The sequence below is a fragment of the Coregonus clupeaformis genome, unplaced genomic scaffold (assembly GCF_020615455.1).
Source record: "Coregonus clupeaformis isolate EN_2021a unplaced genomic scaffold, ASM2061545v1 scaf1064, whole genome shotgun sequence".
Classification (NCBI taxonomy): domain Eukaryota; kingdom Metazoa; phylum Chordata; class Actinopteri; order Salmoniformes; family Salmonidae; genus Coregonus; species Coregonus clupeaformis.
Window position 1 is genome coordinate 163,431 of NW_025534518.1, and position 17,364 is coordinate 180,794.

General features: G+C 44.5%; 1 long non-coding RNA gene across 1 annotated transcript in view; it reads left to right on the forward strand.

Moving 5' to 3' along the window:
• The window catches only part of LOC123486202, a 122,448-nt gene extending 110,260 nt beyond the window's left edge, over nt 1-12,188 (forward strand). The window contains exon 4 of the long non-coding RNA XR_006659277.1: nt 11,896-12,188. This is a non-coding gene — a long non-coding RNA (uncharacterized LOC123486202). The remainder of the gene's footprint in view (nt 1-11,895) is intronic.
• Nucleotides 12,189-17,364: the final 5,176 nt, after the last annotated feature.

Consider the following 17,364-nt stretch of genomic DNA (forward strand, 5'->3'; position numbering starts at 1 on the left):
TGTTTGGTTGAGGTTTTTGCTGCCAAAGGAGGGTCAACCAGTTATTAAATCCAGGGGTTCACATACTTTTCCCACCCTGCACTGTGAATATTTACACGGTGTGTTCAATAAAGACATGAAAACGTATAATTGTTTGTGTGTTATTAGTTTAAGCAGACTGTGTTTGTCTATTGTGGTGACTTAGATGATCAGATCAAATTATGACCAATTTATGCAGAAATCCAGGTAATTCCAAAGGGTTCACATACTTTTTCTTGCCACTGTACTTTCCTTTGAGATTCACCGCCAGTCCATTTAAAGCAACATGCTACTTGTATGATGTACTGTACATCAAATAGTATCAAAGAGAAGGTTGGGTCACTAGAAAAACATAAACAGGGGAGCAAAATGCATCACCTAATATTCTATTAAGAGATTATTATTGGACACTTCTGTCCATTAGATCTCTCTGTTACCTAGATACCAACAGTAGACACCTTCACAACAATCAAAGCAACATTTGCAGCGATGCATCTATCTGACCCTGCATGTTAAAGGGTGATCCCACTGATTTCTGCGGAGGTTGCAGTGGCAGCGTTATTAGTTTTTAGTCTTTTTTAGAGTTAATGCTAAACTGACAGGCCAGCAACCGCAGCCTGATTAGGAGGTCAATGTCTGACCAACCCTCCTCTCAATATACTGCTGTGACTGTCTAAGCAACACTCACATCAAACATCTTCTCAACCATAATTGAACGACGTGTTTACTGTTTACCTAGACTACCCATGAGCCTGAGCAACAACCCAATCCATTAATTTTTTTCCCTGTGAAATATTTTCTGTCAAAGAGTGTTTTAGTGAGGTGAGAGGATAAGATAAAGACTGAACATTAAAGCCGTCAGAAATCTGAGATGGAATGTGCTGGGTGGTGTTTGCTTCCTGGGAAATGTTCATCAAGTTGTCAACTCTCATTCCTGTGTGATAGTTAGTCACACAGATACATTTAAAGAATGGCTCATTTCCCCCCTGTGATCTCTGTGGACCATTGTGGTTGGACAGGGAGCTTAGCTGACTGTGGTTGGATGATTGATGATGTCATACAGTTGGTAGATTTCAGCTAAATGGTGGTGAGTCCAGTGGAGATAGCAGACTAGAGAGAGGTGGTAGATTTGTGATACATACTTTCTTCTGACCAAGGCCTGGCTGGCTGGTGAGTGACACTGGCTCACTGAGGATCAATAGAGAGCGAGAATGCAGAGTTTTGGTTCTCCTTTTAGCTGAGCTCATCACTTCTCCTCACCTCAGGGTATTGATTCAGGCAGTAACCTGAGAGGTTGGTTGCTGTTGCAGCAGTCAGAGATGCAGAGAGCCAGAGGATCAACAGGTGAGCTCCTCCTCCTACAGCATTGATCCACAGGTAGAGAGGGTTGCATTCCAGTGTCCACATGCATTCTACAGTAGCCTACTTGTGTAGAATGCATGTAAAATACATTGCTTCATTCTGAGCATAATGCTATTATGGTTATTGGTGGGAATCGAGCTTTGCCTACTGGAGTCCTTTGGTCCTTGACCAACCAACAGACCAGGGGCCTTTTCAGTGACTATACATACACTATTACTGTAGAATGTTTATATTCACAAGCCCCAGGTAACAAGAACATTGTTATTACATAGTTATTAAGGTTTTTGTGTATATTTTTTCCTCACATTTCTATTCGGGATTTCAAAAGATTTAATCAAATTATATACAGTGAGGGAAAAAAGTATTTGATCCCCTGCTGATTTTGTACGTTTGCCCACTGACAAAGAAATGATCAGTCTATAATTTTAATGGTAGGTTTATTTGAACAGTGAGAGACAGAATAACAACAAAAAAATCCAGAAAAACGCATGTCAAAAATGTTATAAATTGATTTGCATTTTAATTAGGGAAATAAGTATTTGACCCCCTCTCAATCAGAAAGATTTCTGGCTCCCAGGTGTCTTTTATACAGGTAACGAGCTGAGATTAGGAGCACACTCTTAAAGGGAGTGCTCCTAATCTCAGCTTGTTACCTGTATAAAAGACACCTGTCCACAGAAGCAATCAATCAATCAAATTCCAAACTCTCCACCATGGCCAAGACCAAAGAGCTCTCCAAGGATGTCAGGGACAAGATTGTAGACCTACACAAGGCTGGAATGGGCTACAAGACCATCGCCAAGCAGCTTGGTGAGAAGGTGACAACAGTTGGTGCGATTATTTGCAAATGGAAGAAACACAAAATAACTGTAAATCTCCCTCGGCCTGGGGCTCCATGCAAGATCTCACCTCGTGGAGTTGCAATGATCATGAGAGCGGTGAGGAATCAGCCCAGAACTACACGGGAGGATCTTGTCAATGATCTCAAGGCAGCTGGGACCATAGTCACCAAGAAAACAATTGGTAACACACTATGCCGTGAAGAACTGAAATCCTGCAGCACCCGTAAGGTCCCCCTGCTCAAGAAAGCACATATACAGGCCCGTCTGAAGTTTGCCAATGAACATCTGAATGATTCAGAGGAGAACTGGGTGAAAGTGTTGTGGTCAGATGAGACCAAAATCGAGCTCTTTGGCATCAACTCAACTCGCCGTGTTTGGAGGTGGAGGAATGCTGCCTATGACCCCAAGAACACCATCCCCACCATCAAACATGGAGGTGGAAACATTATGCTTTGGGGGTGTTTTTCTGCTAAGGGGACAGGACAACTTCACCGCATCAAAGGGACGATGGACGGGGCCATGTACCGTCAAATCTTGGGTGAGAACCTCCTTCCCTCAGTCAGGGCATTGAAAATGGGTCGTGGATGGGTATTCCAGCATGACAATGACCCAAAACACACGGCCAAGGCAACAAAGGAGTGGCTCAAGAAGAAGCACATTAAGGTCCTGGAGTGGCCTAGCCGGTCTCCAGACCTTAATCCCATAGAAAATCTGTGGAGGGAGCTGAAGGTTCGAGATGCCAAACATCAGCCTCGAAACCTTAATGACTTGGAGAAGATCTGCAAAGAGGAGTGGGACAAAATCCCTCCTGAGATGTGTGCAAACCTGGTGGCCAACTACAAGAAACGTCTGACCTCTGTGATTGCCAACAAGGGTTTTGCCACCAAGTACTAAGTCATGTTTTGCAGAGGGGTCAAATACTTATTTCCCTCATTAAAATGCAAATCAATTTATAACATTTTTTACATGCGTTTTTCTGGATTTTTTTGTTGTTATTCTGTCTCTCACTGTTCAAATAAACCTACCATTAAAATTATAGACTGATCATGTCTTTGTCAGTGGGCAAACGTACAAAATCAGCAGGGGATCAAATACTTTTTTCCCTCACTGTATGTGATATCTAAATGTATTATTTCATTTTATAAACGATACAAAAATATATAGTCTAGCTACTGTATTCAGGAGACAGATAAACATGCTTTTTATGTTAAACCAATAAATAAATAAATAAATAACAACTTGATTTACCAACTGAACATTGCACACAAGGCAATAACCCAGGAGCCGATGGAGAGATCATGGTGTGATTAGTCGCCCTGGAGTGCGTGCTAATGAGGCAGTCTGGATGGGGTGACACTCAACTGAGCCTGTGACAGCATCAGGGTTTGATTAATTGACCTGGAGCCAGTGTTAATGACGGGGCAGAGGCTGGACGAAGGGAGGGGGAGAAGGAGAGGAGAGGGTGTTCTGCTTAAAACACATTGACTGGTCTGCTCCCCCTCTCCTCTCCTCCCTGTCCTGACACAGAAGACACAACACCAAGTGCTGCTCCAGCAAAGTTTGGTCGTACTGGGTGGTGATGGTGCTGTATGTAGGGGAAAACTGACTGTATCATGCAGAGAGAGAGAGCGGGGGGAGAGCAATAGGGAGAGAGCGAGAGAGATAGGGAGATAGAAAGAGAGGGCGAGAGAGTGTTAGCAAAGGGATGTGGGCTGTCGCTGTGTGCTTCCTGGGTGTAGTTTGACAGCTCACTAACATGTGGACCACACCGCTTGCATTACGTGCGCAAGTATTGCAAAATAAATGTACACATACATGTTATTCAATCATTGCATCCACACTGCTCGCGCGCGTCTGCGTAACCAGGCGCTAAAATAGAACTTGGTTCTATTTGTGACCCTTGATGCTCTGCAAGTCCCGCCTCTCCCATCTCCTCATTGGTTTTTAGGAGCATATACCCACGTGGGTGATGGAAAGATGAACTGAGGTCCACACTCCAGTCCAGTTGGTGGTGGTAATGCACCTTAAAGTTGGTTGCCAACTGCCATATAAAGTCCAAAGAAGAAGAAGAAGCCTGAAGGAGGAGAGATTACTAGAAACAAACTCGGTTTACCTTTTTATCTGTGGATTAATTGTCAGAGTAGAGGACCTTGTGCATTTCAGGAAAAATAACAACCCGATGTTTATATCCCAGGACAAATTAGCTAGCAACAGCAAGCTAGCTAGCTAAATTGCCATACATGTTTAATGCTTTTCGACCTGTCTCCAAATTAATATAGTTGGTTCAGAGTTTTTTTCATATTTCAACCTGCGTGTCCCGATAGCGTCTGGTGTGGGTGGACAAAATCAACATGCGCGCGATGGTGCACGCGCACGCCTGGTCTAGTCAGCATGTAAGCCAATGCATATTCATTACAATGGCTGCCGTGCTGTTATCGCCCCATTAGAGTCAGGGAAGTCAAGGCCATGTCTCACCTTATACATATACTGTATATGGAATAAGTTATACGTTTGCCTCCTTGTGCGTTTTCTGAACTTTATGGGCCTGTCATACAGAACATGTCTGAGGATGTTATTGTAAAGTACTATGTATCAACATGTTGTGACTGGTGTAATTACACTTTTACTACACAGGTATAAGAGATGAAGAGAACTTAATGTAAAGTGTTACCAGTAGGTGCCCTCCACCCCTCAACACCCTGTCCTGAGAAGCTACATGACATACCTAGCTAAATAAAATGAATGGCAGTATACTGTAAGTAGGACCCCTCCCTCCCCTCTCCAACCCCTCACCTCTCCTCTCCATCCCCTCACCTCACCTCTCCATCCCCTCACCTCACCTCTCCTCTCCATCCCCTCACCTCACCTCTCCTCTCCATCCCCTCACCTCACCTCTCCTCTCCATCCCCTCACCACACCTCTCCTCTCCACCCCCTCACCTCACCTCTCCAACCCCTCATCTCTCCACCCCCTCACCTCACCTCTCCAACCCCTCATCTCTCCACCCCTCACCTCTCCTCTCCATCCCCTCACCTCACCTCTCCTCCCCTCTCCATCCCCTCATCTCTCCTCTCCATCCCCTCACCTCACCTCTCATCTCCATCCCCCTCTCCTCCCCTCTCCATCCCCTCATCTCTCCTCTCCATCCCCTCACCTCACCTCTCCACCCCTCACCTCTCCTCTCCACCCCTCACCTCTCCTCTCCATCCCATCCCCTCACCTCACCTCTCCAACCCCTCATCTCGCCACCCCCTCACCTCTCCTCTCCATCCCCTCACCTCACCTCTCCACCCCCTCACCTCTCCTCTTCTCTCCATCCCCCTCACCTCACCTCTCCATCCCCTCACCTCACCTCTCCACCCCCTTACCTCACCTCTCCACCCCCCCCCACTCACCTCTCCACCCCCTCCCTAAACCTTCAACACCCTGGCCAGACAGACCAGCTACATTATAAAGTACTGTAGAGTAGAGCACCTTTTCATTACCACAGACAGAGCTCTTGCCTCCTCTGCTGTTAACAGGAGTGAGTGAGGGGCTGCTATAAATAACTTTACATCCGCCACTAAACCATGGTGCGGAGAGGAAATTACCTGGCTGTGTATTAGTGTAGGCTAGCTAGGGAAATGAACAGGACATTACAAACAAATTCTCCCCCTGCGCTGTTCCCCTACAAAGCATTTGTTAACGCACAGGAGGGGGGCATATTTATTTCTTTGGACTTCACTTTGGAATCCAGATACAGCCATTTGCACTGAAACACTGTCTCAATTCCAATCTACTGGCCTGCAACATTCTTAAGGAACAGGGACGTTGGTCACCAGTTGCTGTTCATTGCTATTCCTCTGTGTGTGTGGTAGAGTGTGGTAGAATGTGTGTGTGGTATGAACCTGCAGGGCTGTACAACACTAATCACAGAGTCAGAGAGAAGAGCTGTACACATCTCCTGTTCCACTGCCTACCCTACCTACCCTCTCTGCCCCACAGATCCCTGTCAACAAACACATTCTAGAACTAGCTAAGGTCAGCTTGACCGTAACGCATTCTCACCGACTTGAACTCATGTGGCCCAATGCATGCCTACCTGGCTATCTCACAGGGAAGGAACTCCCCATAGGTATCCTTTAGGCTAGTGATAGAAACCAGTCACAGTCATCATCATGCAGGCATTCTCTGCTGCTGCGGTCCTCCTTGTGACTATTAGACTACATCTTGGCATGAGTTACATCTTTGTTTTCTAATTATACAGCCTTCCTTTCAGTAAGTTGCAAGACCGGACTCACACACTGTTCAGCACCAGTGTTGTGTTTTCATTTCAAATGCCAAAAATAATGTTGTTGAACTAGATGGTAATTTTCCATGAAGAACAATTGGGGGACTTGCTTTAACTCTTTAAAAGTATTTTTGTGGTAGTGGGAGAAGATTAAATTGTTTTACTTAAGAGAAGCCATTAAATATAGTCAAAGTAACATTTTGTAAAATAATTGGTCTGATTACTTTGATAGACGACAATATCAACCTTATTACTTTGGATACAACAGTAGTAGGCCTGATTACCAACAATGACGAGACAGCATACAGGGAGGAGGTGAGGGCCCTGGCGGAGTGGTGCCAGGAAAATAACCTCTCCCTCAACGTCAACAAAACGAAGGAGCTGATCGTGGACTTCAGGAGACAGCAGAGGGGGGCACGCCCCCATCCACATAGACAGGACCACATTTGGAGAAGGTGAAAAGCTTAAAGCTCCATGGCGTACACATCACTGACAATCTGAAATGGTCCACCCACACAGACAGTGTGGTGAAGAAGGTTCAACATTGCCTCTTCAACCTCAGGAGGCTGAAGAAATTTGGCTTGGCCCCTAAAACCCTCACAAACTTTTCCAGATGCACAATTGAGGTCATCCTGTCGGGCCGTATCACCGCCTAGTACGGCAACTGCACCGCCCGCAACTGCAGGGCTCTCCAGAGTGTGGTGCGATCTGCCCAACGCATCACCGGGGGCACACTGCTTGCCCTCCAGGACACCTACAGCACCCGATGTCACAGGAAGGCCAAAAAGATAATCAAGGACATCAACCACCCGAGTCACGGCCTGTTCACCCCGCTATCATCCAGAAGGCGAGGTCAGTACAGGTGCATCAAAGCTGGGACCGAGAGACTGAAAAACAGCTTCTATCTCAAGACCATCAGACTGTTAAATAGCCAACACTAGCCGGCTACCACCCGGTTACTCAACCCTGCACCTTAGAGGCTGCTGCCCTATGTACTGTACATAGACATGGAATCACTGGTCACTTTAATAATAGAACACTAGTCACTTTAATAATATTTACATACTGTTTTACTAATTTCATATGTATATACTGTATTCTAGTCAATGCCACTCCGACGTTGCTCGTCCTAATATTTATATATTTCTTTCATTCTTTTACTTTTAGATTTGTGTGTATTGTTGTGAATTCTTAGATACTACCGCACTGTTGGAGCTAGGAACACAAGCATTTCGTTACACTCGCAATAACATCTGCTAAATATGTGTATGTGACCAATACAATTTGATTTGATGCGGCAGCTAGATCACACATTTCATTGTAAATAACTACACTCAGACTACTACACTTTACTAGAATACCACAGTATATGACAACTGTAATAAAGAAGTACAGAAAACAATGAGTCTGTATGTTTTCAAGTTTTCAAGTTGGGGCGGCAGGTAGTTGGGGCAGCAGGTAGCTTAGTGGGTAAGAGCGTTGTGCCAGTAACCGAAAGGTCGCTGGTTCTAATCCCAGAGCCGACTAGGTGAAAAATCTGTCGATGTGCCCTGGAGCAAGGCACTTAACCCTAATTGCTCCTGTAAGTCGCTCTGGATAAGAGCGTCTGCTAAATGACAAAAAAAAAAAAAAAGCGTTTCTAGCTTAAACGTTGTAAGAGGAGTAGGGTGCTAAAGAATAATAATAATAAGCCAGAAGTATGACAAAGATTTAAAGTGGGATGTTTGCTGTCGCAAGTCACATCAATTAAATAAAGAGCAACAGTATATCAGCTGTGGTGGTATAACTGTTGCTTTAATTCTGTTTCTTTTCGAGAGAGAAAGATGCAAATTGAATTAGATAACATGACCTTGACCCACATCTGTGAAATCTGGTGTTACACAACCCACTGTTTTTGCTGAGATAATCATTTAATGAGACTGGCTGTGGCCCCAGGCACAGTTGCTCCCATTATTTGTGACTTTCATCTCGCTTAGTTGCCATCTCGCACTCTAAAACACAACGCTTGTATTCGCAGTATGCACTGCACAATTGAAAAAATATATATTCAATGCTGTTGTTTAGTGTGCAACAATGTGTCACACAAACAGAACATTTGATTAACTGAGTAACTTATTTTGTGATGACAGTGTTTAATCAATTGTCTCCTATAGATCTCATTTTGGGAAATTCATTATAAATGTCAATTTTTGTTACTTGATAACATGTAGATAACACTGTGTACAGAATGTTATTTTTGCCCTAGCAGAAAATAGCAGAGTTTATCTGGCAGGCTGTTTGTTAGAAGTGAACAGGTTCTCTGTAAAGGGGCAAGGGGGGTTATCATGTGTTCCTATGGTGTCGACCCACTGAGATCAGATTATCCTTTGTTGTTTAACGTTGTGGTTCTGCTCTGCTCCCAGAGTGAAGAAATGGCTGTGTTTCTGGTGGCACATCATCACACTCCATGTTGTGGTTCAAATTTAGACTATTCTCTCCCTCACTATGCAACACCCTGCAGCTGTGAATGTAGCTCTAAGTCTCTCCCTACCCCTCTCTCTCTCTCTCTCTCTCTCTCTCTCTCTAATGTATCTCTCTCTTTCTAATGTATATTTCTCTTTCTGCTCTCTCTGTAGCTCTCTCTTGCTTTCTGCTCTCTCTTTCTCATATTGGTTTTAGAATCAGGTGATATTTATTATTGGTCTTGGCTTAGCCCTCATACCACCACGTCAGTGTTTTGGTATCACATTAGTGTTATGTCTATGACCTGAAACAATATGTCAGATACACTGCTGTCATACAACTGTATTAGTGGGGTGTCAAATAAACCAAAAGAGACAGCAGGGACACCATACTGTATACAGTGAGGGGAAAAAAGTATTTGATCCCCTGCTGATTTTGTACGTTTGCCCATTGACAAAGAAATGATCAGTCTATAATTGTAATGGTAGGTTTATTTGAACAGTGAGAGACAGAATAACAACAACAAAATCCAGAAAAACGCATGTCAAAAATGTTATAAATTGATTTGCATTTTAATGAGGGAAATAAGTATTTGACCCCCTCTCAATCAGAAAGATTTCTGGCTCCCAGGTGTCTTTTATACAGGTAATGAGCTGAGATTAGGAGCACACTCTTAAAGGGAGTGCTCCTAATCTCAGCTTGTTACCTGTATAAAAAGACACCTGTCCACAGAAGCAATCAATCAATCAGATTCCAAACTCTCCACCATGGCCAAGACCAAAGAGCTCTCCAAGGATGTCAGGGACAAGATTGTAGACCTACACAAGGCTGGAATGGGCTACAAGACTATCGCCAAGCAGCTTGGTGAGAAGGTGACAACAGTTGGTGCGATTATTCGCAAATGGAAGAAACACAAAAGAACTGTCAATCTCCCTCGGCCTGGGGCTCCATGCAAGTTCTCACCTCGTGGAGTTGCAATGATCATGAGAACGGTGAGGAATCAGCCCAGAACTACACGGGAGGATCTTGTCAATGATCTCAAGGCAGCTGGGACCATAGTCACCAAGAAAACAATTGGTAACACACTACGCTGTGAAGGACTGAAATCCTGCAGCGCCCGCAAGGTCCCCCTGCTCAAGAAAGCACATATACAGGCCCGTCTGAAGTTTGTCAATGAACATCTGAATGATTCAGAGGAGAACTGGGTGAAAGTGTTGTGGTCAGATGAGACCAAAATCGAGCTCTTTGGCATCAACTCAACTCGCCGTGTTTGGAGGAGGAGGAATGCTGCCTATGATCCCAAGAACACCATCCCCACCGTCAAACATGGAGGTGGAAACATTATGCTTTGGGGGTGTTTTTCTGCTAAGGGGACAGGACAACTTCACAGCATCAAAGGGACGATGGACGGGGCCATGTACCGTCAAATCTTGGGTGAGATCCTCCTTCCCTCAGCCAGGGCATTGAAAATGGGTCGTGGATGGGTATTCCAGCATGACAATGGCCCAAGGCAACAAAGGAGTGGCTCAAGAAGAAGCACATTAAGGTCCTGGAGTGGCCTAGCCAGTCTCCAGACCTTAATCCCATAGAAAATCTGTGGAGGGAGCTGAAGGTTCGAGTTGCCAAACATCAGCCTCGAAACCTTAATGACTTGGAGAAGTTCTGCAAAGAGGAGTGGGACAAAATCCCTCCTGAGATGTGTGCAAACCTGGTGGCCAACTACAAGAAACGTCTGACCTCTGTGATTGCCAACAAGGGTTTTGCCACCAAGTACTAAGTCATGTTTTGCAGAGGGGTCAAATACTTATTTCCCTCATTAAAATGCAAATCAATTTATAAAAATTTTCTGGATTTCTTTGTTGTTATTCTGTCTCTCTCTGTTCAAATAAACCTACCATTAAAATTATAGACTGATCATGTCTTTGTCAGTGGGCAAACGTACAAAATCAGCAGGGGATCAAATACTTTTTTCCCTCACTGTATATGCTTCAATGCACATCTGTTCATCGTTTGATCTCAGGCTTTATGGTGCATTTGACAGACTGCAAACATTAAACCTACTACATTGCCTATCATTGTGAATACAGAGTGGAGTCATGGCTACAGTTCCACCTGAAGCAGCTCCTCCTCTTCTCTCCCTCTTCAGTGCAGTGAGTCCTGAGCCCCAGAAATAGAATGGCTGCATGGCGAATGACTCGTTTTCAGCCGAGCTGCTCTGTGACAAAGACAGAAGAAGTAAAGGACTTGTTAGGCTTCTGATCTGATCTGCTGCACATAGCCTACATACTGTACATAATGGGGTGAACCTAGCCGACTGAGATATGTGCACTGTACTGTACTGTAAGCCTTCCACCCCCAGCCCTCGGCCCCTGCTCTCTCCCAGCCCCATCCATGTGATCTCATATCCAGCCCTATACCCCCAGCCCCAGTCCTAGCCCCCAGCCCCTTAACCCCATATACCTATACCCCATAGAATACCTGAGTCACGACCCTTTCCTGTCTCCCCTGGCCCCAGCTCCAGCCCTAGTTCAAGTTCTCAGATCCTGCCTTCAGCCCCCTCGCTCTCCCCTCCCTCCCAGTCCTCCTCAGTTCGTCATGGAGGTCAAGGTGCTGTGTGTCTGCTGTGAGAGGAGAGGCAGCAGCAGGGGGAAGATAAGGTGAATGGGAATCAACGCATGTCATTGTGCTGCGTGGTGGAAGGCTACATAGAGAGAGAGGGAACGAGAGAGAGGAGGAGAGCGAGAGAAGAAGAGGGAGAGCTAGAGTGGCGAGAGCTTGCGAGGAGAGGGAGAGTGAAAGAGGCTCCACTCCGCTCACATCGCAGGCTGACTGGCTCGCACGCTCACTGTTGACGAATGAGCTGTCTACCCGTGTGTCTGGGAAACGGTGGCTTGTGACAAGGCAAGCTGGGGAGAGAGAGGAACATGAACGTAATGCGTACCTTGCCTCGCTTGCTTTCAGATACCGGCCAGAAGAAGACTCAGGAGAAGAAGGATGGCAGCAGACGCATGTCGTTCCAGAGACCCAAAGGAACCGTTGAGTATGCTGTAAGTAAACAGGTTTTCAGACTGTGTCTTCTCTGTCTGGGTGTTTTTAATGCTTTTTACTGCTGCTACTGCTGTGCTTCTGTGTGTCTACTGGCTGTTGCCCTGCTGTTGTGTTGGTGTGTTATGAAAATGAGCCTGGCCATGCTGGCTCACATCGTTAGGTGTGTGTGTGTGTGTGTGTGTGTGTGTGTGTGTGTGTGTGTGTGTGGTGAGGGAGAGAACGAAGCGTTTAGTATTTTGCTACAGTCGCACGTGTGCATCGTTCGATGTCTGTTTACATAAAGGGTGACTTTTTTATCGCCAGCCAGAGCTATTGCCTTTCTACCGTATGATGGGAATGTATTCTAATAGATTAGACATGTGTATCAATCCTGTTCCATTTTGCATTCTGATGTATAGGAGGAGAGAGGATTGTAGCTGTGTACGTATGTATGTTTTGGCCGGGGGGGGGAGGAGAGGGAGAGGGAGAGGGGGAGAGAGAGAGAAAGAGATCTGTCTACTGCAGTCAGAATGTGTAGTCTATTTGTTATTCTATTCATTCTGTGTGGCGCTTAGCAGCGAGCATTCCACCGCTGTTTACGAATTACGTTCCACCTGGTGTTGTCATTTCTAATGATTTGGCATCTCTGTTGTGTGAGAGTGAGACAGACCCGTATCCAGTGACCTGAAAATGGAGCCTGTCTCTGCTGCTGCTCTGGCTGGTAGTGTTCTTGAAATGACCCTCAAATCCAGCTTCAGTCAGGCAGGTTTCTCTCTTCTCTTCTCGTCTCTCCCTGGTAACGCTGCATGGGAAGTGGAATGCAGTGGAGCTCGATCAGCCTGGCCACGGACGAGAGGAGAGGAGGGAGGGAGGGAGGGAGGGAGGAGAGGGAAAGCTGGTGGCCACAGCTATCATTTAGCCAGCACATTGATTTCCGCCTTGTTTGATGACATGGTTCAGCATCCAGAGACATTTTGTATTTCCTCTCTCTCTCTTTTAGTAATTGCTCTGCTGCTTTGATTCAGCAGTGATTGCGTGCGTCCTTCCAATGCTTTCTGTTATCTCTGGTGTTGCTGTTGCACTTGGCACCTTTTGGACAGGTGTCATTCAGAACAGCCCCTACCCCCACCTCTGAGCCGCTCTTACCACCTCCCCTCAGAACAGACCTGGCTGTCTCTCTGTGCCACAGGGTGATTGACAAGCCAGTTGTTTTATGCTGGGGCGTGAAAAGTGTACAATGGCAGGAGGACAGGACAGGATATTTGTCAAAGGAAAGGCAGTTTGTCATGGACTGGTGTTGGGGGGGGGAGAGACAGACAGGGGGTGTTACAGTGGATAAACACTAGATTCAGGGAAAATATGCTTATATCATATCTCACTCACACAACAGCACGCACCACCATCTCCCCAGCCTGCTGGCCACTACACCCCCCCCTTCTCTCTCTCTCTTTGTCTCTCTCTCTGTGTGTTTCTCTCTCTCTCTTTTTCTCTCTCTCTCTCTGTGTTTCTCTCTCTCTCTCTCTGTGTGTGTTTCTCTCTCGCTCTTTCTCCCGCGGGAAGGATCCCAGATAATATTGTGATGGATGGAGGGACCCATGCCAACGGTTGTGTGAAGTTTCCAGTCATGACATGCTGCAACGCCGGCCTTTAGAGAGTTTTTAAGGTTGTGTGGCATGGCTACCTCCATCCCTCACACACACAGACACACATACACAGCACATACACACACGTGCGTGCATAGAGACATACACACACACAGCACCCGTCCTACGAGATAGCCCTAGATGCATGGAGACTTTCCCAGTGATTGAGAAGCGGCTTTATCTTAAACTGATCTTCCACGCTGTGCTGTGCTGCGCTGGGCCTGGGGACGGATGGCTACTGTTTCCATCCGTTCTCACCAGATAGATACGTTTATAATCCGCTGCCTGGTGCCTACAGCAAAGGAAAGGGAGGCTTTGCCGCTTTATCAAATATTATGATCTCTCTCTCCGCCTAGAGACAGATAACGCCTTCTCATTCTGATGGGCACACCTATTGGCTGACCTTCAGCCAATTAAAAATGGTGTTTGTTTGAACTCCAGGAAGTAGAGGGGAATGGAATGGACTACACTGTCGTTCCATGTCATTTCAGCAAGCCATCTCAGATTGTCCTGAAATCGTTTCTGTAGTTAGAAAAAGATAAGATTAGCATTCCTGCAACATTATTTTGTTGAAATATAATTGATTGCACCCAAATTGGCCATTTTGAATTATAGGATTCATTTAATATTCAATAAATATAGTACATAACATCTGATTTGGACCCCAAAAATTCTAACAATGAAGAAGACATGGATGAAATTATGGATCAAATTATATTTCAACAAAATAATGTTGCATATTTTTCTAGCTACAGAAACGATTTCAGAACATTCTGATGGTGGGTGTCGAAATCCTCTTTCTTGTGCTTTTTGAGGTGGAATGACCCTACAGCAATGGTGAGACATTTTAATGTGTCTTAATACTGCAGTTAATGACTCTACACATCTTCCAGTTGTGTGGTAATTCAGCACAGTGTTAGGTAAGGACTCCTAATGACTGTAGTATGCACTGTGCTGCGCTGCAGGTTGTGTGTGTGTGTGTGTGTGTGTGTGTGTGTGTGTGTGTGTGTGTGTGCGTGGCGTGCGTGTGCGCGTGTTGAATTGATTACTGGAAATGGATGAGTCAGTCAGTGTGGGACTGCGTCCTCACAATCACTCCTTTGATAGCATTATTCACACTGGTGTGGGGCCAGAATGGGCCCACTGTTTCAGGCTTTTCACATCTGTATGTATGTGAGAGAGAGAGATGAGAGGCCAGTCATCAGCACTGTCACCACCCACTCTGTCACAATAACAACTCTGAGGAGCAGCAGTCAAATGTCAACGCATGTGCTGCAGCTCCACTATCTTCTCACCTACTATAAGCACCATGCTTATTGGAGATGTAGTAGCCATGGCAATGCCAAGTTCTGTTAGCTTCTTCTAGGCCAATGTATGTGTCCCATATGGTTCCTATTAGGGATGTAACGATTCACCAATATGCATCGGTCCCCGGTTCAAATGTTTAAGTAGCAATGGTCATTGAAATGTTTAAACTTTTTTTTTAACAATTATAATTAATGCAACAGTTGGGCATTGGATGATGATACTCCCAAATTTGTGAATTGTTATAATCCATCAGATATTGACTGAATTATAGCATATAAAACACTTTACTGGCATGGACAAATAATGGAGTTCAGTGATTTTGGTGGGAATTCAGGTAATTTATTGTAATTTTGTATTTATTTGTTATAAACAAATGTAATGATAGGTGCCTAATTTGCATAAACACACTGACGTTTTTACATATATGCATAAATTAACATAAAGAGGGGAACAGGGCTGCAACCACCAAACACTTGCTGTCTACCCTACCTGCGCTCTCTAGACTGCCTCATGAATTACTGTTGTTGTCACGTTCTCTTGCATAATTCAACAAGTGTGTCAATAGCAGGATACCCTCGGATTAAAAATCAACACACTTGGCTTGAATTGGAGTCACGGTCTCCTTTGCTGTGCTGTTTCCTCTGCCTCTGACTGGGAGAATGTCTGTCCTAGCTGTCAGTTGTAATAGCTGTAAAATTAGGCATCTGAATGATGAACAACGGCACAGCAGTGGCACACACAGTGCATGCCATTAGGGTAGTAAAGACAAAGTCGCTATGGCAACTGTCATCCCATATGCACATAGCCAGGCTTCATCAGACAGGCTGCATTGTAAGCCTCTGGAGCCGATAGTCCTTCTGATATTACATTCTGGGTGATTAAACCATTTGCAGAATGTAAAATCTATATTCATTCCTGTTTGATTACGCACTCTGACTCATTACAATGTGTTGATTGTGATTCACCTGTCTGATATGTTTTTCTTTTTTTCACTTTTCTTTTTCAGTGACTCACATTTCACCTTGTTTTGGATTCTATCAGTTTTGACGTCGGTTTATTGGGAATTGAATTGGCTTGATTAATCCCTGGATTAGAGAATTCTCTCTCTCAATATATATATATATATATATATATATATATTATGCATTTACTGTATCTGGGCCAGGTTATAGCTTACTTAGCAAGCATCAACATGATGGTAGGCTACACTGCTGTTCCACGGGTCTGTCCAGTCTGATGTTCCACCACAGGGTAGAGTTTTGGACATGTGTGTCTTTTTATGGCACCATTAGTCAGCTCTGTCTGTCTGTCCTTCTTGAATCAGTTTGTCCTCTCAGTCAGACAAGGTGACCATTACCAGTCACCAGGATGTCTGTAACATACTGTATGTATGTGTGTGTGTGTCTGGTGTGTGTGTCCTCCTAATATTGGATTGTCTAACAGTTAGGCAATACGCATATAATAATTAGAATTGTTAATTCATGATTCCCATCAACAGGCAGTAAATTACTGTCCAATAGGGAAACAGTGTTGAAACAGGTTGTATTTGTGCTGAAATGCATGGTGCTGAATTGAGGAGCTAAAGCTAAAAATAAATAGTCCATGGATGAGATGTTAGCAAATGGTACTCAGGAAGAATCAATGCAGTGTGCTGCTACTGCTGAACTAGTCTGGATGAAAGACTGTACTGCCTGCATTAGTGTTGGCGATACAGTCTGTAACAGTATGTGGTGGATATTGACTGTCTGCTTATGTTCCCAACAAGCTAAAATAGGATTTGGCTTTCTGTCCGAAGAGACATACTTTTATTCAATCTCCTGCGAAACGATATAAATAACAGTTAATTTAACACTGCCACTCCAAGTATTCTTAAGTTCTACACACTAAGTTGTAAATATTGTAGAGTTTTATTGTTGAGCTTGTACTTTTTGTTGACAGGCTGGCTTGTTGTTTTAAGATGTTGTTAACATCTCTAGGCTGTAAATGTGGTGGTTGTCATTGCGATGTCTCCTAGTCCAACTGTTTGGTGTCTGATATCAACAGCAGTGCCTTTCTGTGCCTTCCTTTTCAAGACACTATATTAATCAACATGATATGTTGTAATAGCCGATCTGTTACAAATCTGATAAGACTACAAATCAATCACAGTAGTCCTTGAGTTGGCAGTTCTAAAAGCTATGTAATTGACAGTGTCAGTCTGCTGAAGTGATTGGTTGTGTCCAATATTTTACCCTATTCCCTATATAGTCCACTACTTTTGACCAGAGGCATATGCTGGCCCTGGTCAAAAGTAGTGCACTATATAGGAAATAGGGTGCCATTTCGGAAGCAGACAAATTGTTTATTGGTTACATTAAAAAGTTCTTTACATAATTTTGTCATTTCCAGTCTTTATACAGGCATGGTTTGATATTGATTCTGTCCAAGTATATTTGTTATTTAGCTTGGTGTC